This window comes from Lepidothrix coronata, unplaced genomic scaffold (assembly GCF_001604755.1).
Source record: "Lepidothrix coronata isolate B3197 unplaced genomic scaffold, Lepidothrix_coronata-1.0 Scaffold134, whole genome shotgun sequence".
NCBI classification, from domain to species: domain Eukaryota; kingdom Metazoa; phylum Chordata; class Aves; order Passeriformes; family Pipridae; genus Lepidothrix; species Lepidothrix coronata.
The window spans coordinates 2,221,978-2,243,132 of record NW_016690314.1 but is presented as its reverse complement, the minus strand read 5'-3'; the positions used below and the strand labels follow the sequence as shown (position 1 = coordinate 2,243,132).

The 21,155-nt window shown below is 42.6% G+C and overlaps 1 protein-coding gene across 2 annotated transcripts in view; it reads left to right on the top strand.

Annotated features, from left to right (window-relative positions):
* The window catches only part of CNTN4 (contactin 4), a 286,454-nt gene that overhangs the window by 29,873 nt on the left and 235,426 nt on the right, over positions 1–21,155 (top strand). For both annotated transcript variants that reach the window (XM_017827120.1, XM_017827116.1), the window contains exon 2: positions 9,216–9,260. The gene's annotated coding sequence lies outside the window, so the exon portion shown is untranslated. The remainder of the gene's footprint in view (positions 1–9,215; positions 9,261–21,155) is intronic.

The window sequence follows — 21,155 nt, the reverse complement described above, 5'->3', positions numbered from 1 at the left end:
TCCATCTCTGTCTTGGCCAAGGGTGGACATTGCTGGGAACACCAGCCAGGCTCTGGTGTTGCTTTCCCTCATCTGTTGGGGGATCCAAACTTATTCCTATTCTGTAGGAAGAAATTTTCCCCCCTAAAACGTGAGGGTTTTTTTGAAGTTTGGCTGCTTTCATTTAGAATCGAAACTCCTTTTCTTTTCTTGTTTCCTTTTTGAGTTCCCAGATGCTTTGCTGGTGTCACCAGCTCTGTAAGGTAATTCCTGCAGCCATCTTGGACCCTCTGGATATCAGTGGGGTCAAAATGGGATTTAGGGATGCGTTCCTGTCCACTGCAGGGGGGTTTGAAACTGGATGATGTTTAAGATCCCTCCCAACCCAACCTATTCCATGTGTTGCTGTGATCAGGTTTGCTCTGGAGGTTCTGCCTGTGCCGTTGAAGATCTGATGTGGTTGGCTGAGTGTTTCATCCTGGTTTGTGGACTCACAGTTGCCAAGTTCCTTTTGACCTTCATCAGCAGGATTCTGGCTGTTCTTATAGGGTTATTTGTGATCCTCAAGCAAGTCTGTCTGTGACTCCCCCCCTGCTCCTTCCCTTTGATCTCCTTCCTCCCCCCCACAGGCTGTAGCATTTTGAGCCCATCACCCATCCAGATGAAGCTGCTGGGAGAATTAGTCTTGGAAAAGCCTGTCACCCTTAGGATGTTCTTCTTGCTGAAGTGTGGCCTGAGCTCTTGCTTGAGTTTTAGTGGTGGGTACCAAAGGACCTGGTGCTGAGAACAGCAAAGAGCTGAGCAGCTCAGCATTGAAAAACACTGGGCTTTGCTCTTCACTCTCCTTTAAAATGGCTTAAAATGCTGCTGTTACAAAATGAGCAAAGAACTTGCAATCATTGAATATCTTGAGTTGGAAGAGACCCACGAGGATCATGGAGGTCAGATCCTGGCCCCAGAATCACACACCCAACTCCTCAGCCTTTTCCACCTGCCCCAGGTGATGCTGTTCTGGGCTGTGGAACCAAACCTGGCCTGCTCAGAACACACATTCTCTCTGTCCTCGTGGCAAATAGGAATGTGAAATAAAGGGAAATTGTTGATCTGTCTGCAGCAGTGGAATAAAATGAAGGGAGGGTGAGTAATTTATACATGTATTAAAAAGAAAAAGGAAGGGATTCTGGCAAATCCTACGCTTATTGTATTTCCTTTTCTTTTTCTCTAATTTTCCCTGAAAATAATCCTGCTTATTCACGATACTGCTGCAATAATTGAACTCCTGGAGGGAGAGGAGGGGGGAGAAAAAAAGCTCCCATATAAATTACTACTTGAGACCTGTTCTGTTTTGACAGATGTCAAGGCTGGGTAGCTAAGCTTGTTCTGCTGTTGGTATGAAAAGGGCTTGGTATCACTGGGATGCAGACTAATAGCTTGCTGTGCTTCTGAATGTGGAGAGATTACATTACAACTGATTTTTTTCTTTAGGTTTTTTTTTTTCCCTAGTCATAACCTGGTGACTCAGAGAGAAGAAATTGAGAAAATATTCCCTAGTTCTTTTGCAGTGTTGATGCAGTAGTGGGAAGTTAAAGGGGAAGAGAAGGAATGTGCCTGCTGGATGAAGAGAAATCCTTGTGGTCTGTCAGTGTTTCTGGTGAAATTTAGGGAAAGAATATTAGTTAAATTAGTAGAAATCTAAAGGAAGCAATTTTTGCTTCTGTACATTCTGATTTTACAGTTAATATTTAGAGCGTGCTGGCTGTGAGTGATAAATATATGTGACCTTCACTAAAACTTCTTGATTTTAGTAAGTATCTTGAAAGTATTTTATTCTTATTGGCTAGGACTTTTCTATTTTTATACCTTTTTTTTTTTTTGGAACTGCTTACCCTTGTCCCAGATGGGGGACAGTCCATCCCTGCCACCTTTATGGCAGATTCTCCTTGGGTTTATTTGAGATAGGAAGTTTTTTCTCCATTATTTCCATCAACATTTCTCGTTTTGTTCCTCCTCTGAGGATTTTTGGCTTGTACTCACCTTTAGTTGCTGCCTGTTGCTGCTAAATACTGAGATTTTCGAATGCATCAATTGGTTTCATTTATAAACTGTAATTTAGAAAGAACTTACCTTAGAAAAGGTGGTGTTTTATTGTGGTTTTGGGTGTTTTATGAATCCTCTGGAAGAAGGCTCTGACTGAGGGATAATTTCATCACATGGATTGCTGATTAGTGATGGAATTGCTGGGAACAAGGAATCCTGATTGCTCTTTCCAGGCAGGGAGGTTTATTGTACCTGTCACTAATGATTCTTCTGCACTTGAGAAGTTCTTGTGAGGCTTTTGCTGTTGCCATGTGTAATATCAATTTTATTTCACGCTTTCCTTGCTGTGCATTGCTTAGAGCAGCTGAACAAGGTAAAAAAAACCACATTTTTTAGTAGTTTTCTGGGGTTTAAGGCTGCAAACCCTTGGCAGTTTGTGTATCACTTTGCTGTTCTCAACATCCTGTGTATAAGCACCTTTTCTAGCTGGTTGTTAAGGTCAAGGTGGCTTTTTTGGGTATTGCTTCCAGCTTTCCCTGGTGGCACCCAGGACTTGCTAAATTGATTGTCTTAAAGATTGATTATGTAACAGTTCTGTTTAGTTACAATTCAGCATTTTTAAAAACAAGAGTTTGGGTTTGGTTTTTTTTTTCTCAAGGCTGTAGAAGTGGAGGTGTTTCCTTGGGTATTTCCTGCTTTTCCAGTGGGACACCTGCTCTCCCTTGGCTTCACCCTGGGCTGTTGGGGAGATTCCAGGAGCAGGAGCAGTGTGTTAATGTGCCTGTGATGATTTTCAGAGCGTTGATAAATGGGAATACAACAGGGCCACTGAAATGTCAAGTCCAACTGTTCGTTCCCCGAGACTTTGGAGAGCAACGGGTTAAACAAAAAATAATTAAAATTTAAAAAGAAAGGGGGGTGAGCACCAGGAGGTGTCTATTTAGTGGTTGATGTGGACACACTGAACTTCAAACCCCTCTGCAGACTCCACCTAACTCTGCTCAGAGCGACCTACTTGTGCAACTTCTTAGCAATTCTTAAAAGGAACCAACTTGGAAAGCAAAAGACCTTGTGGGTTTTTTTTTTCCCTTTGGAGAACATGGTGTTGAGGGAGTATGTGGGCGATCTGAAATGTCTTCGGGTTTGCAAGGACAAGGAACAAATTAAGAAGAAGCAAAACAAACAATTTAATGGTGATGGAGCTGTAGCTCCAGCAAGGAGAGGCTGTGGGCGTGCATCCATTTTATCTCGCTGCAGAACATGATTCCTCCACACAGAAGGTCATAAAAAAATCTCACTGCTGAGTGCTGGAAGATAATTTTGCTGAAAGTTGAAAATGTTTTATTAGCAGTAAATATTTAAGGCCTTCATTTGCAGCAATCAGGGGCCTATGTGAATACATACCTTAGCTTGCAAATAAGCACTAAACTGTCACCTCGAATAAAAACCGAATGGTAAAACATGCAAAATGAACTGTCAGGGTTGCTAATTATTATGTGTTGTGTAGACATTAATTACTCAATATGCAATTTGGTTTTTATCACCAGCCTTTCTTGTTTGGTGCTTTGTAATTGGTTGCAAGTGATTAGAGAGATTTCTGATCACTTCTGATTTTTGCTTCTGGCACTTCAATGCCAGGAAGAAAACATTTAATATGATGGAGAGATAAGAACAAGAAATGAAAGGGAACTAATGTTGCCCTCCCTTGTCTGGTAGGTACAGGTGGGTGACTTCTGCTCGTGCTTTCATGCCCAGAATCCCTCAGATGGGACATTGGGCAATATCCTTTGCACCATGTCCTTCAGCTGAGACAGGCTTGGGCTTTAAAGTGCAGAAATATAGAAGTGTTGGAAGATCCCATCTGGTTTTGTAAAGCTGTGGTGGCTCTTCTCAAAAGAATCATGGCCTGGGGATGGTTTGGAGAGCTCAGGCAACCTCAGTTCCCTGAGGAGAAGGAGTTAAACTGGGTCTGGTACAGCTCTTGGCACCTCATGAAAAATTAAGATTATAAACCTTCAGCTTATGGTGATGGTGACTAAAACTTGTACAACCCACCCCCTTCTGCTGCTTGGAAAATGATGTTTGTCCATCTTGGTAGTGAAAAAACACAAGCAAAGAACTAAACTGTATCAGAGGATTTTCCCTTTGTGTCATCAAAGCCTGACAAGCTGAGTTACAATAACCTTTGGGAAGTTGATGTGCTGGATGCAAATGAGGACGGGATCTCTTAATCAGCACTTTGGAGAGACAGAGGCATCGCTCACAGACAATGAGAACCAATTCAATGGGTTTCATTACTTTGCATTTACAGTGGAAAGGTGATGAACACATCATCTTCTGCCAGTGCAGCCTCTTTGGCTTTTCCTGATATATGGACTTTTCCCCTGAATTCCATAGGAAAACAGCTGTGGAAGAACATCCAACAGCCTTTGTACACAGCTAGTAAGTTTTCCTAAGTCTATTCTGATGGGGCAGGGAAGCTCATTTTAAGTAACAAAGACAATTTTAAGGGTTATGTAGTTTACAAGTTCAGTTTATGAGCCAGCTGGTGAATCCCTCTGTGATTTCTTTGACGCTCTCTCCAAAGAATTCTGATGTCTGTAGATTTGTTATCAATATGCAGCCATGCAGGTCAATGTTCTTTTCATTTGTGAAGCAAATGGCATCCAACAAGTGGCACTGTAAAGCCTAAAAATCCAATATAAATGTGGAATGCTCATCCACACTTGATGAGACCAAATACCAGTTTGAAATATTCATTTTTCACTCTTTTTGTTGGAATAAATCACATGAGATCTGTATTTTGACAGCATTTTGCTTGCAAGTTAAACCCATCAGTCCCTGGGAGAGGGGTGGTGGGGATTAGGCTGAGTTTTGCTTCCATGAGATGGATGACACTCACAAAATGCTTTTGGCTGACTCACTAGGCAGTGTTTAAACACTCAGGAAATGCTTCTGAGTCTGGGATTTATCTTTTCTGCTTCAGAAAACTGTGTCTCTTCCGTGGAGCTCCCATAATCAATCCATTGTTTCATTAACAGTGTTGGAATTCCTGAGCAGGAGGCAAAGCCAGGGATGCAAGTCTGAGTCTGGGCTGCAGCTGGGAGATGATGCTGATGCAGGGGGTAGAACTGGGTGGTACCTCAGAGCCAACATCCTCTGGCTTTGGTTTTGAGGAGGCAGCAGAGGTGGGTGGGTGTGGAATGTCCTCCAGGAGCAGGAATAGGGATGGCAGCAGAGCAGCTGCAGGGAACATCTTTGCTCCTGAGGGTTGGTAGGACTGCTGGGAATGAAAATAAGCAAGAGCAGGTTCAGACACACTTGTTATGGACTTATTAATAGTTTACAGGAGTGTGGTTCTCTTGTTTCTTTAGCTTGTTAAGTGAAGAATATCGCCTGTATAAAAAGTGGAAGGTTTGAGGAATATCAAGGTCATATTAGAAAACAGAAGCAGGGAAAGCTCCTAAACAGCATACGTGGGGTTTGAGATAAAGACAAACCCATAGTCTGAGGGCTTTTGAGACTGGAATGAAGCAGAGAGGTGCAAACTCTTGTTGTTTCTTATTTAATCTTTTTTAAAAACAGTGAATTTGGAAGACAGGACAACTCTGTGGTTTGACAGGCAATAAAAACCAGTGCCAGAGCAGGCTGGTTCCATAAACCTAAACCCAGAATGGAGCCAGGGACTGTAAAAAGATACAACAACTCATTTGCTGATTATTTTCCTGTTTGAAGTGACCAAGGGAGAATTTTGGTTGGGGATTCAGAGCCTGATGCATCACTAATGTCCCTTTTGTGCACCAGGCTTGATTTCCTCCCACAGAGAGGTACCATCACCTTCCTCTGCAGCCTTCCCTCCAAGTGCTCTGAGGAAAGCTGCATTAGGAATGTCAGGATTTGCATATTATGCTAATGAACTTCCAGGTGGGAAATGCCCCTTGGGTTTCAGTGGGATAACTTCTTTCAGCTCAGTCTGCATTAGTTTGTGTCAATATGAACTTGGAGAGTGATGTATGGATTTCTGCTGGCAACAGATGAGAGATCAGCACTTCTCCAGGCTCTCCTCAGTGCTCCCTGGTGCCAGCTCCCAAGGAACTGCCTCCACACACACAAAACAAAAAGTGGAATTTTTTTGTGCAAATACACAGTATTTCTGTGAAATGAAGTGCTGCCTCTCTATTTTTATTTTCTATCCTTAAGTGATATTTTTTTTCCTTGAAGAATGCGCTGTTCCTTTACATGAAATGAGGATTGCACAAAACTGAGTTTCTTTTTTGGGTTTTTGGAAGTTACAGCTTCAAGAAGGACTGCAGTGGTGACTGGGGAGCTGCATTAAAGGAGTGTTGTTGCCTTTTCCTTTGGAGACAACTTCCTGCCTGTGTTCTGAAGATTTTTTTTTTCCAAAGCCTTCTGTTGACAAGGGATGCAGAAAATACTGAACCTGCTAAACTCAAGTTTTTAGTGTGTCTTGTGTGGTGTCACCTAAAGGAGGGAGCACAGTGTGTGTCCCTCAGTGCCTGCTCCAGGTTGGTTTTCCCTTGGGATGAAGGTGTGTGTCAGAATTCAGTGGAGGCTGTGGCCAAGCCCTCCAGTATAGGAGGGCTTTTTTTATTATTTAGTAAAATTCCTTGGGCACTGCTGATGTTTGGGGGTGGTGTAATTTAAATGCTGAAGGTTTTCCAGCCTGGAAGTCCATGCTCAATGCTTCTTGTGAGGATAATGTACAATTATTTTAATCACCATCTCAAACACAGAATCATTAAGGTTGGAAAAGCGTCTAAAACTGAGTCCAGCCATTAACCCAGCACTGCCAGGTCCACCCCAAACCATGTCCCTGAGCACCACATCTCCAGCTTTTATGAGGAGCAATGTTCAGCCTCTTGCAATTCCTATGGGATGAAATACTGTATTTCCAAAGTCACTGCATTCTGAATTTGCCTGTTCCCTGGTCTAAGCCAGTATCTCTCTGCCAAGGCAGGATGTTCTAAGAAATTGTCCATAAAAGTGTTTCTGTGGTTGGAATCTGAAATTTCTGAAGGACTTGAGTAGGTCTGTGCTGCTGGCTTGATCTCTTAAGTAGACAGAAGTCCTAAGGTAGAGGATTTTTTTTAACCAGTTACCCTAAAATTAAGTATCCAAAGTCCTCGATGGGCATAAGGGAGATGAGATTTTTGCTCGGGTGAGTATCCACCCAACAGGAGCAGCTCCAGCAGAACAAAGCAATAATGAGCTTGGTAGTAATTGCATTTGCTGGGGCTGTGGGGGAAGAGAAAAATGAAGATTTGATCCAGAGTCTCCCACATAAGTGCCAAAAAAAGCCGTTCTAGCTCAGTTAGGCACACAAGCCTGACAGGGATTTCAAAAACAACAACCCAAAGCAAATGCAGCTCTGAAGGTTGGGTGGCAGGTGTTCTGTGAGAAACCTCTTCTGCTTTGGCTCTTGGCCCCATGTGCCCACATAAGTTCAGGGATACTTTAGAGATGGCAAGTGCTGAGAAGAACAGAATTTTCAGAGTAAAAAAGAAACTGCAGGTTTTTTTTTTTCTCTTTGTTTTCAGCACCAAGGGATGGATTTGTAGGTGTCTAAAAATACGTAGCGACGTTGGTCTTGGAGCATTTCTTAACTCGTGCAAGTTGTTCTCCAAAACTTTCTCTGACTGAAGTGATAAGTTGAACAGTTACAGTAAATAGAGTAATATTTTGATTGGTACAAAACCTTTCGTTTCTTCTTGATGTCTAATTAGTGTAGCTCTGAATGTCAAATATTTATCCGCTCTACCCGGCGCGGTGCTCACTTTGGTGGGGCTCCATCTGGCTCTGCCTGCCTGGAAGCCTGTTCCTCCATGGAAGAGCTTTCCCAGACTCGGATCTGGTGCTGGATCCCACCTGTTCCCCCTCCAGGCCTCTTGGTCTGGAAGGGAGCTCTTCCCTCCAGCAAATTCAGGTGGAAGATAGTGCCAGGAAAACTAGACAGGCTGGTCCATGAGTGTGACTGTGCAGAGTGGGAAGTGTCACCCCATGTCCTGCCTAAAAGCTGCTGATGGGTGTGAGTGGGGCAAATATGTTAAAGGAAGGCATAATTATGCATTTCAACTACCAGTGATGTAATTTCTTAGTACAGAATGTGGTGTAGAAGCCTTTTATATCCATAGAATCCAAGACTGGTTTGGGTTGGAAGGGACCTTAAAGCTCATCCAGTGCCATCCCCTGCCATGGGCAGGGACACCTTCCACTAGCCCAGGTTGCTCCAAGCCCCATCCAACCTGGCCTTGGACACTTCCAGGGATCCAGGGGCAGCCACAGCTTCTCTGGGCAACCTGTGCCAGGGCCTCCCCACCCTCACAGCAAAGAATTCCTTTCTAATATCAAATTATATGGGTTTCTCAGGGATTTTAGTAGCAACTGTACTACAGACTTGAACTGAAGCAGAGGGATCCTCTGGTTGTGACTTGTTCATACTGAGTGAGAATCCAACCTACAACCCTCCAGGGAGGAAATGGATGCTTATCTTTAGGCAAAGGGTCAGACTTTTTTCCCCTGCTTCTCCTATAGTGCAGAAATAAATGCCTTTATAAAACTTGTATTTCCTTACATTGTTGAATGTTTGCTACATTTTGGTCTCCTCACTGAATTCTAATTTCATAAACATATCTTCTCCATCCATCATGTTCTTTGTGTAACCCAAAACGTGTCTCTCTATGATTAAAGCATGTATTGAAGAAATTTCCCATTTTTTTCCCCTACTTTTCAAACTTCAATTAGTGTGAGGTTTGGATGATCCAATGGTTGTACTGGAACTCCTTGGGAAAGGGCTGTGCTTCAGCCCTTCCTTTGGGATTTAGGTTGGTTGGTTGTCAGCTGAGAGCTGCACTGAGTTATCAGGGAAAGAGTTTCAGCTGTTATTGAAATCAGAGTTGGTAAAACAAGGTTTACCAAGTAGTTCCAGTGGAGAGTTTGCAGCTGAGCAGTGAGCTGGTGAATGGACTCATGGAGTGGAGGGAACTGAAAAGGCAGTGGGAGAATTCTGTAGAGCGCCTGACCAGGTTACTGCTTTTGTCTTGTGGCACTTCGAGAATACCCAACTAAAAATAATCCAAGACAGCCTTTCTCTGTAAAATAAATCAACTTTAACAAGAATGAGTTTAATGTATTAAAATATCAGTATAACTGACTTTTTCCATCTGAATTTGTACTTTCAGGTATTGGAAATTTGACTGAAGTCTGCCTATCATGCACTGGAGAAGGTAATGATTCTTTAATACTCATTTTGATGTGTTGATGATGCTAATTTCTCTTTACTCTTGCCATCATTGTGTTGAAATATCAGAATCTTCTTTGTATTGTTTTGCCTTAGACTGAAGAACTGCCCCAGAGTTTCTCAGTGCCCTGACAGTGGATTTTAATCACCCTTTTTAAAAGAATATATGTCTGTCTTTAAGTTCTTAGGGTGTATATGTTGCATTTATGCAATTTTACATGGAAGGGTTTATGGATAACACAGAACAACTTGTCTTCAGCTTGACTATTTTTATAACTGAGCCACTGTTTAAAAGGATGCACATAGGCTAAAGAATAGACTTTTTACAAAAGGATATTGATATCTTGTTATCAGTAGTGTTTTGGTGGATTTTTTTTTTTTTTTTTCTGATTAGGCTCTTATTTGTCTTGTGAGCAGGTTTTCAAAACTGGTGTTTAATTAATCATTGAATGACTGACCCTCTAGTTGAATTAGCCAAACAAACCTGTGGTGTTTCTGAAACTCAAATTTTCTTAATGGCATCTCAGTTTGAATGTCAAAGGGAACCAGTATTGTTAGTGGAGAGGTGGGTTTTGTACAATAGAACCTGAAATTATCTTGAAGGGCTTTTTTTTAAACGTGCTTTTAAGTATGAATTGTACGATGTTATTTTCAAAGGAGAACAAAATGTTTTCAGATCTTACAATTAAGTATTTGAAATATAAATGTCGTCTTCCTTCTTAGCTTTAGGTGTTATTTTTCTGCCTGTTCAGAGAAGGTTTCAGGTGGCTTCTGATCAAAATACTTAATTTCTTAATTCAGAAATGTCTGCTTAGTCCTGGGTAGGGTTCCCAATGAAAACTGAAGCTATGGAGATGATGTAAATATTCTTTTGGAATGTGCACTCCTCTCTTAGTGTGAGGTTCTCCAAGACAGCACGATAAATTTTGTGATATATCACTTGCTAGTGGTCTGAAAGGAAAAGCTTATTTCTTAATATAAAAGATAACTTTGAATAATGGACTCCTCATCCCTTTGGACAGTACTCCTAAATTAGCCTGAGAGCCCTTTCTCAGGTGCAATCTCATTTTCAGGTTCCCCACGGTAAAAAGGAGATGCCGATCCCCATTTCGTTTGGAAAGTGGTTTCAATCTGCTGATGAAAAGTACTTGTGAAGAGTTAGGCAACCTTGATTAATTGAGCCTGAATAAGAAGTGCGGGATCAAATCTCAGGATATTATTTTTAGGCTGCAGCCCTGTGTTCTGCATTCCAAATCCTTTGATGCCAGTGTGATAGGAGGTGGGAAGGGCTGGAGCAGACACTCTTATTCCTGCTGGAATAATGGCTTGCAAATGCTGACACTGCTGCAGACAGGAGGGGGGAAATTTGCTTTTTCTTTACAGAGCAACACAACTATTTGGTAACCACTTCTCATTAGTGAGGATGTGACTGGAATTTGGGTGGAATGCCTGGATTCTGTGCTGGAACCGGTGTGGAGTGAAGTGGTGTTTAACAAAAGCCAAACCTGGGGAAGTGCTGGGGGAATGAGAACCTTGAAAAGTTCAGTGATGAGCTGTGGAATGTTCGGGGCTGGGACCAGGAGGCAGAACTGGGTTCCTGTGGTGTGTGGGGAGTGGGGAGAGGAATAGGAATGTCACTCAAGCTGCTGAGATGTCCTGAGCTGGGAACTCATGAACTTTGTGAGCTCATATGAACTGTGTGTATCTCAATTCTGCTCTTTGACCAGCAGCAACCTCGAGGTCAGCGCTGTGCTTTCGAAGAACGAAGCACAGAGTGTTTTTTAGGAGAGAGTGGTCACACACATTGCTGTGCTTGACAAAATTCCACTTATGGGGACTGCAAATTCAGCTTTTATACACACTTCATCTCTTGGACAGGGCAGGACTTTCTAACCCCCACTCCTCAGCAGCACATGGCCCTTGCTAAGCCCTAAGCAAGGCCCTGAGGAAGCCAAGTTTGGGGTTTTGCTTCTGCTCTGGTGAATCAAAACTGGCTGTTGTTGGCCAAAGTGACTCAATTAAGTCGATTTGATAGGAAACATTTGTGCATTGTAATGGTATAATTATAAAATTCTACTTTATTACCTGTCAAGCTAATTAAACCAGCAACAGGTTAACAGTCCTCTTAAAGCTGGTGGCATCTGTGCATTCTATTCAAAACCAGGCTTAGAGTGTCATTTTAATTAGAAATATTACCAGTAGACACTGTACAGCTGTGCTGGAGAAATGTCCTGATGCTGAATGTGCTGGGTAATAGCTGGAGGAAAGGAAATTACAGTGAATACACTCTGGAAAAGCAGTTGTTTAAGGCAGGGTTTGAAAGGATTGGGACTGTCTTCAAGGGCATCCAGAGTGAAGTGGCAGCTTTCTCTTCCCTGAATTAGTAAAACTGCCATTTTGTGCTGGATTTAGTTGTCTTTTAAAAGTTCAGCAGGCTCTGCCCTCTTGGAAGTTGCACCTCAGAGATAGTTTGATGATTTTACAGGAGAGTGAAACGACAACTTTTTGATACATATAAGCTGGATTTTAAGTAGTCACTGCAGAGTTCACATTTTGCTTGATTTTGGCGGTAATATTTTGAGTCATGTTTAGGATGGAGTCCTCATGGCTTGACTTTTCATCCTAAGAATGTGATGAATACAAAAGGCACCAGCCAGATACGTGGACAAATAGAGTGGTGTTAACTCATGGGTGCCTCATTCCAGCAGCTTTGCAAAACTTTGAGGGTGTTTTCTCTCAGAATATGTGTGAGCGTGTGTTGTCTGTGTTCCCTGAGTGGGTACCTGGGGCTGGAATAACACCAAGGGATGTCTGGGGAGGCAGCAGGGCCGTTATTTCTCAAATGTGCCACAAGGAATATTTTGGCACGAAGCAAATCTGCCCTTCTGCACTCGTTTGATATTGTAAAAGAGATTATTGTGGCCTTACAAGAAGGTTAAGATGTCGTGAAGTTTAATACACTCTGAAAGTAGTCCTGTTAAAGCCACTGTTGCTCGTGATTGATGAGGCAGGTTATGATGGGAGCTCTAAATCTTGTGTTTGTGTGTGCAAATTGCCATTTCCCAGCCTTTTCAAGGTTGCTGAGTTTATCTCGTGGTGCAGCCCATATTTAAGGATTTCATGTTGCATTAGCCTTTGATTAAGGAGAAAGGAACTTTGATGATAAAATGCCCCTAACAGTGGTTCTGTGGACCAGCTTGGAATAACTTATCAGTCATTTTTCATGACTGAGAGCATGTTTGGGACATGAGGGTCACCCTTTGAGGATTAATTTCTGAGATAAACAGCTAATGCCTCTTGGATGATTATGGTCAGAAGCAATTATTATGGCATTTTTCAACTGTTCATTCCTACAATACAAAGTCACCAGGCTAAGTTTTAAGCTGCTGTTTAAATAGCTGGGTCAAGATATGTCAGCCTGGATTCCAAGGTGTTATTGAATGATAGGAGTTGCTGACACTTCTTCACCACCTGCTCTGGCAGAGGTGGGTCCTGACAGTTGCTTTTGCTTATTTTACCTTATTTTTTCCTACTACCTGACCTTTCTACACCCTCTAAGTCAGCAGCTCAAATAACCAGTTGGCAGCTTTATGGAGCCTCCTGTAAATATCAAAGTAAACATGTATTTTGCAGATATAATAAAGAACATTTCACACTTGGCTGAAGTTTTCAGGCAGGTGTCACTGCCTCCTTCTCTTCCCCTGGGCTTCAGGTTCCCTTTCTTCTGTCTCCTTTTAAAATTTCTGTCGTCAGCTGAGCTGAAAGATCTACTGGAACAGGACATTGTGAGGACAACTCATGAGCTGCTGGAAGGTGGAGGTGTAAAAGTGGTAGAGCCTGAAAGCCAAAGAAATGTGTCTGTTTAATTCTGTTTAATAAAAAAGAGAGAGCCCTAAACAACAGAGATATGGGGAGCTGCTGTCAGAAGCGCTGCTTGAAAGGAGCGAGGAAGTGTCTGAGGGAGGGATTAGTGCACTGAGAAATAAACTGCTGAATCACTGGGAGCAAGGAAGCAATACTGAGTGGAGAGGCTCTGCAAAAAAAAAAAAATAAAATAAAATGGCTGCTGTAATTCAATTAAAATCACAGTAGGATTTGCTGGTGGAGATGGAACATCCGTCATCCCGTATCTCGTGCTGGCTGGTGCCTCAAGGGCTGCTTAAGTGAGTGGAGAGCTCCTGAAAAATGCTGGAGTGACAGTTCTGCAGTGATGTGAGTCTCCTTTTCCTCACAGACAGATGTGTTTTCCCCAGCACACCTATTGAGTTTGAACTGCTGCTCGGTCTTCAGGCATGTGATGCTTTTTTAGTCGATTATCTGAATAAAAAGTTGTAGTTTCTCCTGCAAAGTGGAGGAGGGGAACCCTGTGGGAATGCTGCTCGGGCTGTGGAGCTGCAGGGGTTGGGGGCTGCAAATCATTTGGCCTTTTATGATTTTTTTTTTCTTAATTATTTAAAGATGTGCCCATGAGGGGCTGAGTGGTGAGGGAGCTTCAACAGCCTCCACTCGTGTCACCAGCGATGTCCAGGGTATAAATGAGAAAAGGCTTGAAACCACCAGCAAAGGAGCTCTGCTCTCAAGTGAAGGAGACAAAACCAGGTTGGATTTTAGTTAGATTAAACTGCAGATTAATTTAGCCTGGTGACTTTTTATTGTAGTAGTGAACAGTTGAAAAATGCCATAACAATTGCTTCTGACCATAATCATCCAAGAGGCATTAGCTGTTTATCTCAGAAATTAATCCTCAAAGGGTGACCCTCATGTCCCAGACATGCTCTCAGTCATGAAAAATGACTGATAAGTTATTCCAAGCTGGTCCACAGAACTTTCACTTGGTTTTCAGTCAGCATTTCTTGCTGCAGGTGGGACAGGAGGTTTGGCCGTGGCTCTGCCCGTTCCTGGAATGGCTTTTTTGCTCTCAAATCTCATGTTGATCACTTGAAATGCCTCCAACGTGCCCTCAGCGATTTTAAATAGCGTCAATTAACATTTAGGGAATTAATTTCAGGCTTGTGGAATATCAAACATTTACTTTACAGATGTAAATGAGGTGTTCAGACCGTGCATCTCTCGTGCCCTTTTAACCCAAATACTTGTAAGGCAAAAAGTGCTGAAGTCTGCAAACATGAAGGTGTGTTTTGGTGCTGGAATTATGAAACGTGGCATTATTGCTGCCAGTTTGGACACTGCACCAGTGGAATTCAGTTCTTTGCTCAGATTCAAGGCTTGGAGCAACCTGGGCTAGTGGAAGGTGTCCCCACCCATGGCAGAGGTGGAACAGGATGAGCTTTAAGGTCCCAAACCATTCTGGGATAATGAGAAAAGTGATATCTCTCTCAGTAAAAATTAGGAAATGAAAAACTAAAACCTTGTCTGGATGAAACACCTGATCCTGTCAGCCCTTCACTGTGGAACACTTGATGCTTTTTCTCCTCCTTTTAAAAAATTTGCTACCCAGAAACAACCAACTCAAACAGAAGTTAAGGTTCTTCAGAAAATCTGTAATTAGTTAAGATGAATCTTTTCTTTGCAGATAAAAATATTAAGTCTGGTCTTTACTGAGATCGATTTTGTCAGCCTTTTTACTGATAAAAAATGTTATAAATATGATTCTGCAAAAAGGTGTCACAGTGGGATTTAGTCAAAAGATGTTTTCCCTGATCTGTCTTTCGTGCTGGGACAAGGGATGCAGAGATGGACCTTTTGGCAAATGAATCCATTGCTTCAAAGGATCCTTGTGCCAGTTGAAGGGATGAGAAATGTTTTCAATTTGGGGGTTCAATTTTTTCAAATCAAGGGTCAGTTTTAAAGGTTTCCTTTCTTTGAATTTTGATTCTTAGTTTCTTTGAATCAGAGTTGGCTTTATTGAGAAGGAAAATAAGTTGTTGGGGGTTTTTTTGTCTTGTTTAATTCATTCAAACTTGTTATTGTTCCTATTTATACCATTTTAAGAACATATTTATCACCTTACTTGGGAAATCTGTAGTTTCAATTTCTCCTAATATCACTCTTTTTAAGTGGTTAAACTTCATACACCATGTTGCAAGTTCTGTTTTTGTAGAACAGTTGAGTTTGGAAGGGATCTGTGATCTGTAAGGTGATGTGGTGCAACTGCCCTGCTCAAGCTTTCTAGTAAAATGTTATTTTAGGACTTATTGAGTGGCAGTTGTCCTCAATACACCATGTGGCATAAAGAAGGAATTGGAATATGACTCATTTTTTGTCTCCTGTCTGTAATTCCTTCTGGTCTCTTCTCATCACTTCAGCTCCCTTGCCACTTGTAAATCTTTTAGGAGTTATCACTTCAGTCTCTCAGCCTCTATGTTCATTGCTCTTCACATGTAACAACTCCTGTCCATCATTATTCCTTTTACTATCAGGTCTGTATTTTCATTTGTGCCTCTGATTCGTGACCAGTTCTGAACATGCAGGATTTTAGAGCACTTGTCCCTTATTCTGTTCTATTTATTTCAGTAGCTCAGCTGCCCAATATCGGAATTTCCTCAACATGGAGCCTTACAGGCAGTAAACTGCATTTCATGCACTGCTGAAGTTAATGGGAATTTGGATCAGCTTTGTGATGCCCTACTTCAAAGTAGTTCAAAGATCTCTTATTTCCTCATTTTCCTCTTAATCTTCGTTCCTCTCATTCCACAAGAATTATCACAATTCTACTGTATCACCTGCTTTGATACAGGAGATCTTATCCAGCACAGTCCTTGAAGTCTTTTTTTTCTCTTCCACAGGAAGCAGACGGGGGAAAAAAAACCTCTTTTCATGCCAAGCAGATGTGTCCTGATTTTCTTTGTTTTTGCTTAGGTTTTGCTACAGTCTGTTATCCTAGAATTAAAACACCTCATCAGAGGCTGATGATTAGAGCTCCTTCTCCTTTCCCCCCCCCCCCCGTAAAATGTCATTATAGCATTTCTTTCACTTTTTCTTGGTGACTTCTTTTGCAGCTCTTAAACTGCAGTAGGCTGTGCCACTTGAACTCAAGCTTCCACCATTGGCAATCTTTTATATCAGTAATTCTTTTTGATACAGCTACAAGAATATATTGTTCCTAATTTATTTTTACGCATCAAGATCTTACACTTTCTGATCTTTTGGTGTTCAAGCATCCTAAATGGCTTGGGCCTTCTTGGGACCAGTGGCAGGACCTTGCTTTGATGTCAGTAAGATTAGGAAGATTGATCAATTAGGAGGAAATTCTTCCCTGGGAAGGGTGGTGGGGCCCTGGCACAGGATCCCAGAGAAGCTGTGGCTGCCCCTGGATCCCTGGAAGTGTCCAAGGCCAGATTGGATGGGACTTGGAGCAACCTGGGCTAGTGAAAGGTGTCCCTGCCCATGGCAGGGGGTGGCACTGGGTGAGTTTTAAGGTCCCTCCCCCCCCAAACCATTCCACACACATTGTACAGATGGTGTTGCCTGATTACATTTCATCTGCTGGTTTCCAATTAATTGCTTTGGTGTGAACCTTGTATTTCTAAGCAAGGGCTAAGTGGTCGTTCTCAGAGGACCTCTGGCCATATTTGTCTTTTCTCAGAGACATGAACCTCTGCTCTGTCTCCCTGCTGCCAGGAGTCCCCAGCAGCTGGGGGTCAGTGCACAGCATTCCAGACACCTTCAGACAGATGTGCTGTTCTCTCAGCACAGAGCTGCTCAGATCTGGTTTTCAGACAGAGCTGTGGAGCTGGACAGAGTCTGGGCATCCCTGTGCTGTCTCTTTGTTCCTGGGGGAGCTGCTCGTCTCTGTCCCTCAGTCCTAACGTGTGGCACGTGTGCTCAGTGATCCAGGGCTTTGCACAGGGAATCTCCCAAGGACCTGCTGTCATCTCTGCTGGGTTTTCATTTCTCTGTCTTTAGTGCTTTCTGCAACTTGCTGCAATCACAAAACATGTTGTCTTTGCCGGTTATGCTAGTCTGGCTCTGGCAAGGGACCTGCAGCTGTAGGCTTGGGTTTGCTTTTTGTCATTTGAGAACTTTTTCCCCTCTTATACTCCGTGTTTACCATCTGCATCGCTGTGTTTACCATCTGCATTTTAGAGATACATTTCAAGTAGTTTTATAACCCTTTTTACTGTATCTTCAACTCTGTTAATTGCACTAAAGTTCACTTTCTGCAGTAACACGAAGTGCTTGGAGTCTTTTTTGTTCTGTCACAGCCTGTAGCAGAAAAAGTCCCCAGTTTCCAGATGACTTTGATTTCCCTTCCTAAGCCATTTTCGTGTAATTCCGCATTCCGATGCGCTCTCGGTGCTAAAGCTCTTTATGCTGTGGTGTATTTTTAACTAATGATGTGTCACTGTACCAGCTTGGATTTTCTTGTATCTATTCTGTAAACAACTAAAGTTCCTTTTAAGGGGGAGGAGGAGGAGAAGAAACGATGCCAAAGAGCTACAAGCCGCGTTCGTCTTCACGCAAGCAAAAGAGATCAGACTGGCCTGGGCCCAAATTAATTAAATGTTCCATTTAGTGGAAGATGTCAGTTAGGAATAGATAACACTTTCCATCTGAAGCGCTTGACTGGTGGAGAATAACGTGTCTGTGGGAGCAAGCTTCTGAATGTTACCCAAATGTCAAAGCAGTAGGAAAAGTTTTGAGGCTGAGGCTTTGCAGAATGTTATCTCCTGGCAGGTTCTTCAGCTCCAACTTTTCCATTAAGAGGGGCAGCGTCAGCAGAGTGCTCAGGGATCACAGGAGCCAGCAGGACCAAAGCATCCTGGCATCAAAGGGATGCTCAGAGCAGTTATTCCTGTTTGAGGATTGCAGTGCCAGGGCCAGGAGCAGTGGGAAAACATGTGGGTTTAGAGGGTAAGAGTGGACAGAGTAGCTCTTTACATTTATATTTGATGAACTGGTAATTTGGACACACAATGAGGAAAGAAGAGTAAACCCTCTGGGATAAATTTGAGGAAGGATTTAGGAGAGGGATTTGGTCCAAGTAAAGCAATCTATTGACAAGTGTGTGGGGGGAAAGAGACTGGAAGGCTTTCCTATGGATAATTTTCTGTCATAATTGAATATAGCTGTAGTTTCTGAAAATTTCTATGTCTGTAAAATCAGTTACCTGGAATATGTGTTCTTAAATTGAAGTGCTGTAATCTCACATACTGTAGAGCAGGTAACTAATAACCATTTACTGATGTAATACTGCCCTCTGCTTAAAGAATGCCAAACTTCATTGCAGACTTGTACACTTAAAACAAAACATACCTGAGCAAAGAGCATGGGAGGTTTTAATCCAGGAGTTTGGATCATTTTGGTCTGGAAGGCCAGAGCCCTGGTGGCTGTGGGATGTAAAATGTGAGCACTCATTCAGTCAACTCTGTTGTGGGTGGGTTGTTTTACTCATCTGGTGTTGTGAGATTCTTCTTGTGGCTATAAAAATGGGATATATTTTGCTATTCTGCTCTAAAACGTTTATGTAATAATTTTAGCTTATTATAAGAGTCTTGAAGAGAGGGTCTTAGGTAAAAGAATGACAATTGAGAGATCCATGAAAATCAGGATGGCTCGTTGTGATTAATCTGCTTGAAATAAATGCCAGAAAGGTGAAAAATGATCTGCTTGTCATCTGAAGTGACTTAATGCACTTCTTTCTGCCACTGTACATCAGGTGTGTTGTTTTTGCTGCAAGCATATTTCATGTGGGATGACAAATCTTAAATTACTAGTTTCAGAGAGGGTGTAGAGAAGCAGTTCCCCATTGCACTTGATCCTTTTCATTTAATCAGCTCGTGGTCCACTTCATACAAAAACTGTTTCACCCTGATCCTCTTGGTTATATACATTGCTCTTTACCCCATAAATATCTTTGTTGGGATTTAACTGGGCAAACTTGAGCCACTTGTAATACTTTGGCCTAGGATTTGATCAGCTTGATGTGGTACCTGGTGCCCTCTGTGATGCTCTTGGTACTTGGGGCAGGCAGAATACCTGGGACACACCTGAAGGAGGTTAAAAATGCAGATAGAGGTGTTGATAGAGGATCATCAGAGCACATGGATATCTGGCAGGCCTTCTGGTTCCCAACCTGAGTGAGAAATATCAGAGGCACAAACGTGATCACCAGCTTTGGGGGTTTTTGGTGCCAGTTCAACATCTCACTTCTCTCTTGATGGAACCTCAGCATGTCCCAGCCTTAACCAAGGAATTCAGCCATCTGGGCTGGAAGAGATTAAAATATTAACAGGAGAATAATCAAGGTAGACTGTCCCTGATATCTGTCTGCTGCCCACCAAGGTGTCACCTCCTGCCTGCAGAGGTGAAGGGGCTGCTCTGGGCAGGAGGAGGAGGAGCTCACAGAGTCCCTGTCATGTGGGGGAGATTTAAATTAGATTTTGGGAAGGAATTGTTCCCTGTGAGGATGGGGAGGCCCTGGCACAGGTTGCCCAGAGAAGCTGTGGCTGTCCCATCCCTGGGAGTGTCCAAGGCCAGGTTTGTTGGAGCTCCAGGAGGGTTTGGATGATGCTCTGGGGCACAGGGTGTGACTCTTGGAGATGGGCCTGTGCAGAGCTGAGAGCTGGACTTGATGCACAAAGTGACAGAGCTAAAGCTCTGCCTTCTGTGTAAATATTAGATGTGATATGTTCTGCTTTATTAAGGAAATGGGTTTGGCATCTTGTTACAGGAGAACTAATTGGGTCCACAGTGAGTGCATGAATTAGGGCTGCCTTCTGCAGCACCACTAATTTATGCATATCAGGGTTTGAAAATGTTCTAGACATCTTCAGGAGAGTTGTGCAGTTTTGGGAAGTTAAAAAAATGGCAAAATAACTCAAGAATATACATGTAGATGACTCTTCTTCCCAATGCCTAAGCATGCAGTTGTACTATAAGTAAAATACTGAGAAACATGAGGTATATAAGGTAAAGTTTTTAAAGCTCCCATTTATCAGACTTGACCAGATAATTCCCAATTTGTAATTATCGGGCTAATTTAGCATGATTTCCTTGTAACAGAATGTGTGAGGATTAATATCTTATATTTTCAGAATGAAATTGGTGCACATTTGTCTCCATAAAGATCTGGAGGGGAAAGCACTGAGTTGTGGAGAAGTATGGGCAAGTGTGATGTCATGTGCTTTGGAATACAGGAATGAGAACATGGAATTTAAGTGTTCCCTGTGTATGAGGAGGATTGTCTTAATGGAGACTGGGGCCAAAGGGTAGTTCCTTTCCTTATTTTCATTTAAATTATATGGACCTTTGGATTTCTGTTTTAATTTTTCCCATCTTAAGAGGGGTCTGGTGTCTTTAAACTGGGCTGCAGTCCCTTCCTGCGAGCTACAGAGTTATTCTCAGATCCATGTTCTGTTTTACATCCATTAAGATATTGGATAAAATGCATAAAAGCAGCCAAACTGGAAATCCAAGCTTTCTAGCTCTCAGGAGAGTGGTGTGATGACCTCATTGTACCAGTATGTGATCCAGCCCAGTTAACTGCTAATTTCTTGAAGCCCCTCTGGGTCAGGAGGAAGGAATGAGGCAATTTGATGTTGAACTCAGGAATGTGCTCACAGGGGCTGTGATGCCTTGGGAACAGGAGGGCTTTTGGAGTCAGCAATGTGTTGGGTGATTTACCATCTTATGAAGTCCCCACAGAATCCTTTAGGTTGGAAAAGACCTCTTAGATCACAGTCCAGTGATTACCTGAGTGTGGCCAAGCCCAGCACTAACTCATGTCCCCAAGTGCCTTTAAAAGCCTTCATGGCTTTTAAGTGCCCTCGGGAATAGTGAGTCCACCACACCCCTGGGCAGCTGTGCCAGGGCTGGACAACCCTTTTCATGAAGGAATTTGTCCTAATATCCAACCTGACCCTCCCCTGGCACAGCCTGAGGCCATTCCCTCTCCTCCTGTCCCTTGTTCCCTGGGAGC